Source organism: Triticum urartu, chromosome 7A (assembly GCF_056163025.1).
Source record: "Triticum urartu cultivar PI428250 chromosome 7A, HENAU_Tu73, whole genome shotgun sequence".
Lineage (NCBI taxonomy): Eukaryota > Viridiplantae > Streptophyta > Magnoliopsida > Poales > Poaceae > Triticum > Triticum urartu.
Window position 1 is genome coordinate 110,209,016 of NC_141879.1, and position 11,276 is coordinate 110,220,291.

Genomic DNA, 11,276 nt, shown 5'->3' on the forward strand with positions numbered 1-11,276 from the left:
AGAATACTTGGGCACCTTTGAGTTGTTCGAATAGCTCGTTGATGTTGGGAAGTGGGTATTTGTTCTTGATAGTCTTCTTGTTCAATGGACGGTAATCAACACAAAGTCGGTCCGTTCCATCCTTCTTCTTCACAAAAAGAACACCACAACCGCACGGAGAAGAACTAGGCCGGATGAGACCCATTCTCTCTTAAATATCGAGTTGCTTCTTCAGCTCCTTCAACTCTTTAGGTCCGAGCTTGTAAGGACGCTTGCACACAGGTTCCGTACCGGGCTCAAGATCAATAACGAATTCAACTGGCCGGTGCGGAGGCATTCCTGGAAGCTCTTCTGGAAAGATGTCTTGATATTCGCAAATGACTGGAATTTGCGAGATAGCATCCAGTTCACCCTTCTCATTGAGAGAAAACAGACGGATGGTATTATCCCGAGTGGCAAAGACAATTACATCTCAGACGAATGAGTCAATTGAATCTGCCGGGTTGCGCAATCAAGATGTGCCTTGTGCTTAGAAAGCCAATCCATTTCGAGAATAAGATCAATATCCGAGTCACCAAGAACATTTGGAGAGGACAAGAACTTATAGTCACCCAAAGTGATTGTAACATCCGGAACGCATACACGAGATGTCATTTGACGGGCTGGAGAAACAATAGCCAACGGTTTCGACAACACTTGAGTAACAAAATCATGCTTAGATGCAAAAGGTCTCGACATGAAACAATGCGATGCACCAGTGTCAAAAAGAACTCTTGCAGGAATATCGTTAACAGGAAGGTTACCCATGATGACATCTGATGAATCCTCTGCCTGAGCTGCATTCACCATATTGACCTTGGCGTACTTGGGGTTATGCTTGACCACAACTGTACTTGTCGATCTCACAGGAGGAGGAGGAGGGAGACGCCTCTGATTGAGACACTTGTTGGCATAGTGACCCTTCTGTTGGCACTTGTTGCACGTGACCTCTGAAAGCGGACGGTGATACGGAGCACTCGATCTTGGAGCTTAAGACGAAGTCTTGTTCTGAAAGCCAGGGTTGGGTGGGTGGGAAGATCCACTGCCACCTTTGCTCTTCTGCTGATACGGCTGACGGAACGGAGGAGGAGGAAGCTAATACTTGTGCTGCTTGGCCACTTGAGTAGAGGAAGAAGGAGTAGTGTCTCTAACTCGCTTCTTGGAAGCATCACACCTCAGTTGAGCGGCCTCTTGCTTCAATGCCATGTTGTAGAACTCATCATATCTCAAGGGCTCAAAGAGAACAAGAGCTAGCTGAATTTCTTCTCTGAGACCACCCCTGAACTGGTATATCATGCTCTTCTCGTCAGGGACATACTGCTTAGCAAAGCGGGCGAGCTTCTGAAACAACTTGTTGTAGTCGTAGACAGACAAAGAGCCTTGCTTCAGGTTGCGGAATTCCTCACGCTTGCTTTCAACCACGCTCTGAGGGATATGGTGAGCTCTGAAATCTTGACGGAATTCATCCCAAGTGATCACACGTCCACCTCTGGAATCCTTGTATTGCTGGAACCATTCTACAGCTTGATCTTTGAGTTGGAAGGAAGCGAACTTGACAAAGTCCTCAGGCCTGACGTTACTGCACTCGAAATGCTTGCACAGATCCACGAGCCAATCATCAGCATCGGTTGCCTCAACACAATTGCTGAAAGTCTTTGGCCCGTTAGCAAGGAACTGGTTGAGTGTAGCAAAGTGATTCTGATTGTTGCCTTGGTTCCCTTGGTTGCCTTGATTGCGCTCTTGGAGAATTTGCATGATCAACTATGTGTTTGCATTGGTTGCGGCCATCACAGCTTGCCATGCCTCCGGAGGAGGTGGAGGTGGTGGCGGATCCTGATTCTGATTGGTGCTCTTAGCGGGAGCCATCCTGAAGAGGTTGACCACCGTTAGCACATAGACAGATAAATGAAGCTGAATCCAACGGAATGAAAATTGCAACATAAAGTCTTCACATCCAAACAAAATGAACGAATGCATTCCTCTTGAAATGGTCACATATCCATAAATTGAGAAGCCACTTAGAATTTAGATAGAGAAATAAATCAACAAGGTACGGATCAAGAACGAATAATCGGTAAGAAATCCCAATCTCAAACCAACTATCCGTGGAAGAAGAACTAGAGCTACAAGAATTCCCACCTATGAAACTCCCGAACCTTTCCAGTTATGCAATTAGGTGTTGGGGATACAGGGGAAGCATAATATCTCACCCAAATCTAGCAAATACTACATCCAGCTGTATCCATCCTTCAACACATAACCGAGAAAAACTTCGAAAACCATCCACCTCAACCTTCGAAAAGCATCCGTTATACAAGTTATGGCGATACTCCCAAACTCCCGCTCCAGTACTGGGTGGCGTCGAGGTTATCTCACCAACGAACTGCATAAAAGAGATTTTCGATGTCGGCGTACTAAACTCAGGTATTCAAAATTGCAACGATAAAATTATGACGACAACACCTCAGAGATCAACTCCCCGGGACACGTCCACAAAACCCCTGACAGGAGGCACCAAGACAATGTTCTCATCATAAAACCATCGGAACGATTCCAAGATACCCGCGTGATCCTAAAAAATTTTTAGTGAAATTTGAGAAGAGAAGAGTCAAAACTCTACGTCGGGATGCCTTACCAGAGCGATGAGGAGACTGGGAAGTAAAAAGAATTCCTAAACTCTCCGATATATAATTCCTAAATGACTCAAAACATTTTTCTAGACACAACTCGGCCGCTAAAAACGATCAATCAATGGGGCTCCTAAGGTCAGGGAAGGCTCTGATTACCAACTTGTAACACCCTCGATGCGACTATATCTCCCACGTGTCGAGGCACGACTTAGAGGCATAATCGCATTGAAGGCATATGTCGCAAGTTAGGCAATCTTCACAACATCCCATGTAATATAGATAATAAAAGGGGAGATAATATAGTTGGCTTACACTCGCCACGTCAATCAAGGTACATAATTAACATTACATCATTCAAACACTCATGGCCCGACTATGGCGCCAAAATAAAAGATAACCCAACATGCGACACGGTCCCGATCACCCCCAACTGGGCACCACTACTGATCATCAGGAAAGGAAACATAGTATCATTGAGAGTCCTCGTCGAACTCCCACTTGAGCTCGAGCGCGTCACCTGGAGCGGAATCATCAGGCCCTGCATCTGGTGTAATAGTAATCTGTGAGCCACAGGGACTCAGCAATCTCGCACCCTCGCGATCAAGACTATTTAAGCTTAATAGGTATGGCAAGGTAAATATGTGGAGCTGCAGCAAGCGACTAGCATATATGGTGGCTATCCTGTTCGCAAAAGAGAGCGAGAAGAGGAGGCAAGGCGCGAACGAATAACTAGAGAGCAACCTGCGCAAACATTACTCCAACACCGTGTTCACTTCCCGGACTCCACCGAGAAGAGACCATCACTGTAACTCACACTGTTGATTCATTTTAATTAAGTTAAGGTTCAAGTTATCTACAACCGGACATTAACAAATTCCCATATGCCCATAACCGTGGGCACGGCTTTCGAAAGTTCAAATCCCTGCAGGGGAGTCCCAACTTAGCCCATGGCAAGCTCTCACGGTCAACGAAGGAATAGACCTCCTCCCGAGACGTTCCGATCAGACTCGGTATCTCGGTTCTTCAAGACACTTCGACAGGTTAAAACAAATCCAGCAACACCGCCCGAATGTGCCGACAAATCCCGATAGGAGCTGCACATATCTCGTTCTCAGGGCACAATCGAATAAGCAATCCGTACAACTAAAACCAGCCCTCGAGTTTCCCCGAGGTGGCGCTGCAAGGGGCTCTAGGTTGGACCAACACTCAGAGGAGCACTGGCCCGGGGGGGTTTAAATAAGATGACCCTCGGGCTCCGGAAACCCAAGGGAAAAAGAGGCTAGGTGGCAAATGGTAAAACCAAGGTTGGGCATTGCTGGAAAAGATTTAATCAAGGCGAACTATCAAGGGGTTCCCATTATAACCCAACCGCGTAAGGAACGCAAAATCCGGGAACATAACACCGATATGACGGAAACTACGGCGGCAAGAGTGGAACAAAACACTAGGCGAGAGGCCGAGCCTTCCACCCTTTACCAAGTATATAGATGCATTAAGATAACAAGGCAATATAATGATATCCCAACAAGTAAATAATGTTCCAACAAGGAACGGATCTCCAATCTTCACCTGCAACTAGCAACGCTATAAGAGGGGCTGAGCAAAGCGGTAACATAGCCAATCAACGGTTTGCTAGGATATGGTGGGTTAGAGGTTTGACATGACAATTTGGGAGGCTTGAAAGCAAGTGGTAGGCATCGTAGCATTGTCATGGCAAAAGAGCAAGCATCTAGCATAGCAAAGATAGTAGTGATTTCGAGGGTATGATCATCTTGCCTGCAAAGTTGTCAGAGTTGACTGGATCCTCGAAAGCAAACTCAACAGGCTCCTCGTTAGCGAACTCGTCTCCCGGCTCTACCCAAACAAGACAAACAAGCAACAAGGACACAATCAACCACGTGCAAGGATCAAACAATATGATGCAAACATGGTATGCTATGCGGGATGCGATGCGGGATGCATATGCAAGCTTGACAAGGGATGCATGAACCTGGCCTCAACTTGGAAATCCAAGTGTACCACTGGAAAGATGAGATGAAATCGCTTGAAAACGATATAAAGAACGCCGGAATCGGAGTTACGGTTTGGAAATGGCAAGCAATTCAAATATGACCACGTTCTGCGATTTACAGCAAGTAGCCATCTAAATGCAACAAGATGAACATGCTACAGCACTCAAACATGGCATACAAATACATGGCAGGGATGCATTCAAGATGTTTAACAAAAGTCTAGCACTGAGTTACGGCCAAATCATCCATTAACAGGTTCAAACAAGCATGGCAAAAATGCATATGTTAAACAGATCTCAGACTTAGTGAAATTAGCACTTGTCTGGAATTTCAGATCAGATAGCACTCTTCGGAGCAACAAAACTATATGCTACAGGACCTGAACAGGGAAAACTAAAGCATGGCATGGAGCTACTCAAAGAGCTTAACAAAAGTCCCTTAGTGACCTTGAGCCAAAAGGGATCAGAAAATACAATTGCAAGCATGTGAAAATGGCAAAAACATAATCAGTTCTCAGACTTAGTGAAAACTGGAGCATGCTGAAAACAGATATCAAGTAGGCATGTTTATGAGCTCGGTGCACTCACTACAGAGCAAGTCATGATAATCTAAGCATACACCCATCAAGAATACACAAAATTCAAGCTAGACATGGCAAGAACAATAACATAGCATGCACGGATCAACTACAACATCCTCGGCAAAATCGCTAACAAGTAGACAATCTGCCCAGATTCACGAAATAGAAAAAGTAGAGCTCGATTGACTCAAGCTAGGCTGCTCCATAATTTCAAACAAAGACATGGATGGATAGAGCACTACAAGATTAACAAAACATTCTTACTGATCATCCTCAAAAGAGGCACGGATCACTAGGAAACAACATGAACATATGGCAAGATGAGATAAACAGGTCAAGGACTTAGTGGAAATGCTAAGTCCCTGAAATCAGCATTACCAAGTGCCTCACTTTGCAAGCTTGTGCTAGTCACCACACACATCACAAAAATACATGGGTTGCACCTCTGGAAAGATGGCAAAACCCTTAACAAAACATATGTAGAGCTCATGGGCATATCATGCACACAATAATCATGGCAAAAATGACAAATATCTAAATGGAGCAGCAGATCTGACAAATATCTCAAGTAGCACTCTTCTAACAGCATTTCGAGCATCAAGATGAACTCAAATGAAAATGATGCAATGGAATGAAATGATGTACCCTCTGAGTCGAACATTTTGATATGCTATATGCGCGAAACGGAGCTACGGATGCAAAGTTATAGCACGATGAACATGAGCATATGAACTAGGGTTTCGGAAGAAAGTCAACTGAGATTTCGGATCTCAGATCTGCACGCTTCCCGAGGTCACCGGAACAGTGCACCGGAGCTTCGCCGGAGAGGGGCTTGGGGGCGCCGGAGGAGGAGGAAGGCGGCCGGGCTTGGCGGACCGGCCGGGGCTCTCGCCGGCGTCGACGGGAGCAGCTGCCGGAGTTGAGGAGGTGCGGGGCGGCGCCGAGGTGGCGGGGTCGTCTCCGGCGACGAGGCAGCGGGGCGGCGCCGGCGCGGTGGAGGCGGAGGAAGGCGGTCGGCGACGAGGGAGGCCGGGCGGCGCGGCGAAGAAGACGACCCGGGCGGCGGCGCGCGAAGACGCGGGCCGCGGGGGCTCTCCTCGGGCCCGGCGGGCCGCGGGCGTCGATGGGATGCGGGAGGCCACGTGGCACGCAGCCACTGGTCGGGCGCGGCGGCGCGAAACGTCCGGTGGCGGCGGAGCGATTTTAGGGTTTCGGGGGAGAAGGGGATCCGGATTTCGGAGGGGGTCTTTATATAGGCATAGGAGGAGCTAGGAGAGTCCAAATGAGGTGCGGTTTTCGGCCACGCGATCGTGATCGAACGCTCTAGATGATGGAGATGGTTTTGGTGGGTTTTGGGCCAAAAAGGAGGGGTGTTGAGGTGCAACACACACGAGGCCTTTTCGGTCCCTCGGTTAACCGTTGGAGTATCAAACGAAGTCCAAATGGTACGAAACTTGACAGGCGGTCTACCGGTAGTAAACCAAGGCCGCTTGGCAAGTCTCGGTCCAATCCGGAAATGTTTAATCCCCACACACGAAAGAAAGGTAGAAATGACCACCAGAGGAGAACGAAGCGCCGGAATGCAAAACGGACAACGGGGAAAATGCTCGACTGCATGAGATGAACACGTATGGAAATGCAATGCACATGATGACATGATATGAGATGCATGACAACGACAACAACACACGGAGACAAAAACCCAAACCCGAGAAAATAAAATAACTTAAGGCCGGAAACGGCAAGAGTTGGAATACATATTGGGAAAGTCATATCTGGGGTGTTACAAAGTACTTCTAGTTTCATACTTGTTCTAGGTAAAGCGAATGTCAAGCGTGCTTAGAGTTGTATCGGTGGTCGATAGAACTTGAGGGAATATTTGTTCTACCTTTAGCTCCTCGTTGGGTTCGACACTCTTACTTATCGAAAACTATTGCGATCCCTATACTTGTGGGTTATCAACATGCCATGCAATTATTTGTGCAATGTCCGATTGCTAGTCGATTCCTAGCCGAGCGCGGGTGAAGCAAGGGAAATAAATGTGAAAGGATGGAATATCTCATCACTCGGCGTCCACCGTTGAGAGTCGATGTGAAGCTTATGGGCTCGGTCCAAGCCTGTATATTGTCGGTCGACGCCACCAACCAAAGGCAATATATATAGGGGGGGGGTGCTCGGAGATCCTTGTATATAGTAGTTATACGATTTGGTGTAGGTTAGTTGTTGTCCTTGTGCGTTCTTTATTTTTATGTTGTATCGGAGACCCGCTAGCAAGTAGCATCCGATGGTTGCCTTCCATCTCTTATGATTGTTCTCCTTGGAGGATGACAGCCACCGACGACGGATCCAAGAGAGATCTCCAAATAAGCCCGAGAGGCGGGTGGATCTGGTGAATATGGAGGATGCTCCCTCCCTAGTAGTTTTGTCGTGGTGGTGGGGGGAAGAGAGGCAACCATTGAGTCTATTCCCAGCTCATTTAGATTGACCTCGGGCCAGAGGCGGGTCTCCGGCATTGGAACCGGAGCAAGTGCAGCTCCTTTGATGCGATCTCATCCTCAATGAGGTGCCACGGTGAAGCTACGATGTTCTTTGAATCCTACCGGTTTTGGAAGTAGTCTTCCGGCTTCAGCCGCTTCATCGTTCTCCATTCTGCATGAAGGGCGACCCTCATGAGTTCCAACCACTTAATGATTCATGGTCTCCCTTTATTCCTCCTGGCTATGATGCCTGACGGGAGGTAGCTTGGAAACAACTCGACACTTTTTTCTCCTCTCTCTCCAGCAAGGGCTAGAAACAGAGTGATGCCTTAGTCTTCATCCCAAGCGATAGTGTCCCCAGCGATGGAGATTTCGGCTTGGCATTGAAGCCTAGAATAAGACGGACCCAATTGCTTTCCACAACTCGTGTCCATGTCTTTTTCGTAAAGTCTTAGGTTGAGTTGTAATTTTATGTTATTTGAAGATCCTTGGGTAAGCTGTTTTCACTTGAATAAAGTAGTTTCTGGGCCCTTTGGGACCCCTCTCTTGTTCAAAAAAGAAAAGAATGTGACATGTGCATAATGTTTCAAATATTTTGAATTTTACATCATTACGAATGATTTCAAGATATGTTTTGTGCAAATGAATATCTTTGAAGTATGATGGCATCGGTTATGAAAGTTATTAACGTAGATTCAAAAACTCGCTTCAGTAGATAACGTATTTTGCATGAGATAAATGTGTTCTACCATCTTTGATAAAAATGTTCATGTAAGTTGAATAAAATATAAATGTGTGCCAAGCACAACGTTCACACAAGTTTAAAAGTATTATTCACATACAAAAAATGTTTAGTAGATGACAATAACTTAATATATACTCTACTATTCTACTACACAGTCCATGAAGCATTTTACTGTGCTTAAGTGAGTGTTCATGACACTAGTTAAATTTTTTTCAAACAAAAATGATTAACTTTGTGTTAATTTTTTCGTCAAAGCAAAAAAAAAGGAAAGGAAAAAACATGGACAAATATCCGGAAGGCCCATACATAGCCCATAAAACAAATTACGGTAGAGCAAGCCTAGCAGAATATCTACGTGGCTCAGTAAGGGGGCAAACCATTTTTTTTTCAATTTTCCTCATAAACAAACAGCGGGTTGATTCTACGAATTCTCATTTTTTTTTTGAAAAATTTCTGATGGATGGGCACAAGCAGTATTGTCTTTATTAGTAGATATAGCTAAGATATAAGATATATTTCAACAGATAAAAATGTTTTGCATGGAATTAATGTGTTTCAACATCTTTGAAAAAAGAGTTCATGATTGTTTAATAAAATATACATGCATGCCAAATAAAATGTTGACGCAATTTTCTTTAAAACAATTTATAGGAGAGATATTGTTATGTGTAACAAAATACGTCAAAATATATTATGCTATGCAAGTAATATGTTAATGTATTTAAAAAATGTTCACGTCACTTGTTAAAATATTTTCAATTTTACATGATTATGAATGATTTCAAGGTATGTTTTGTGCAAATAAATATCTTTGAAGTATGACAGCATCGGTTATGAAATTTATTCATGTATGTGAAGTAAAATGTTCATGTGTGTTCAACAGTTGCTCAAGTAAATTCAGAAAAATCGTTCCAGTAGATAAAGTGTTTTGCACGAGATAAATGTGTTCTACCATTTTTGAAAAAAGTGTTCATGTAAGTTGAATAAAATATAAATGTTTGCCAAGCAAAACGTTCACACAAGTTTAAAAATATTATTCACATAAGTTCATGTATAAGTTTTTTTTTCCGTCAACGAAAAAAAAAGGAAGGGAGAAAACACACGGTCAAAAAGCAGCACCGAGGCAGCCAGATCGCCGGTGCTCGCAAGGACCAGGTCGAATCGGAATTACTCGAGGACACGGATAGGGACTCGTACTTTCGCCGTCGCCGAGGAGGACGGCCGACTCTTGCCGGGACTCGGACCCCTCCATCGTCAATTCGTCATATATAAGAACAGAGGCACCCCATCGAGCCAACACCACACAACACGTCCGATCAAAGAAACACAAGCTCTCGAAACAGCTAGCGAAGCAAGTCAACAATGGCGAGCGGCAGGAGGGATCTCGCCGCGGCGACGATCTCGCTAGCCGTGCTGCTCCTGCTCTTCTTGCCTAGCACCGCCGCCGCCGCCAACGTCCCCAGCATCGACGCCACGCGGACGCGCCACCTGCCGCTGCCACGCGGACTGCTGCGCGGCCCGGAGAGCGTCGCCTTCGACGCCAAAGGCCACGGCCCGTACAGCGGCGTGTCAGACGGCCGCGTCCTGAAGTGGAACGGCCACAAGCTCGGCTGGTCGACGTACACCTACAACCCCGACTACAGCAGCGAGGCGTGCACGGCGTCTCTCCTTCGCCCGGAGACTGCCACCGAGGGCCGCTGCGGCCGGCCGCTCGGTCTGCGGTTCCACCTCAAGTCCGGGTACCTCTACATCGCCGACGCCTACAAGGGGCTCATGAGGGTCGCGCCAGGCGGCGGGGAGGCAACTGTGCTTGTCACGGAGGTTGACGGCGTACCTCTCCGCTTCACCAACGGGGTAGACATCGACCAGGTAACCGGAGAGGTCTACTTCACCGACAGCTCCAGGAACTACAATAGGTCGCAACATGAGATGGTCACAAGAACCGGAGACTCGACGGGTCGGCTACTGAGGTATGACCCACGGACAGGAAAGGCCGTCGTGCTCCAGGCCGACATCACTTACCCCAATGGCCTCGCCATTAGCGCTGATCGGACACATCTCGTCATCTCATCGACCGGACCGTGTAAGCTGCTACGATACTGGATCAAGGGCTCCAAGGCGGGCACCATGGAGCTATTCGCCGACCTCGCTGGCTATCCAGACAATGTGAGGCCCGACAAGAAAGGAGGATACTGGGTGGCACTACACCGTGAGAAGGCTGAGCTCCCATTTGGCGTTGATAGCCACCTGCTAGCATTGAGGATCGATGCCGATGGAAAAATAATCGAGGAGATGCGGGGACCAAAGGGTGTGAGGCCGACCGAGGTGGTGGAGAGGAAAGGCGGCAGACTATTCATGGGATCTGTCGAGCTTCACTATGTGTCCGTCGTCACGCGTAAATAGAGAAATCAATTAGTAGAGATGTATTGAGTTAGGATAGGTTTTCATAAAACACGCGCCTTTTAAATTTTTTTTTTGTTATGATTTTGTCTTGACTATTTTATTTGTAAGACTGTTAGTCTATTGTATTAATATATGATTTTACCAATTGACAGTGTTGTTTTATTTTTTTTCCAATATAATGTATGGAACAGTTTTCTCTGTAGAACTAGATAGTAGCAGATGTGTGAGCTTGAAAGACAGAAAAAAGCACTAGCATTGTTGTGAACGTCAAATATATAGTTAGCATAGGAGTGCAGGTTAATTCTCACATAAACGAGACTATGCAATCTTGGAAAAACAGAACGAATTTGTAAGAGAAATCAATTTGTTGACAAACTGGAAATCAGCCGAGTGATGGTTAGCAATATATAT

The 11,276-nt window shown here is 46.2% G+C and overlaps 1 pseudogene; it reads left to right on the plus strand.

Annotated features, from left to right (window-relative positions):
* The first annotated feature begins 9,789 nt into the window (after positions 1-9,789).
* LOC125525158 (protein STRICTOSIDINE SYNTHASE-LIKE 10 pseudogene) lies at positions 9,790-10,898 on the plus strand (annotated as a pseudogene).
* The last annotated feature ends 378 nt before the right edge of the window (positions 10,899-11,276 follow it).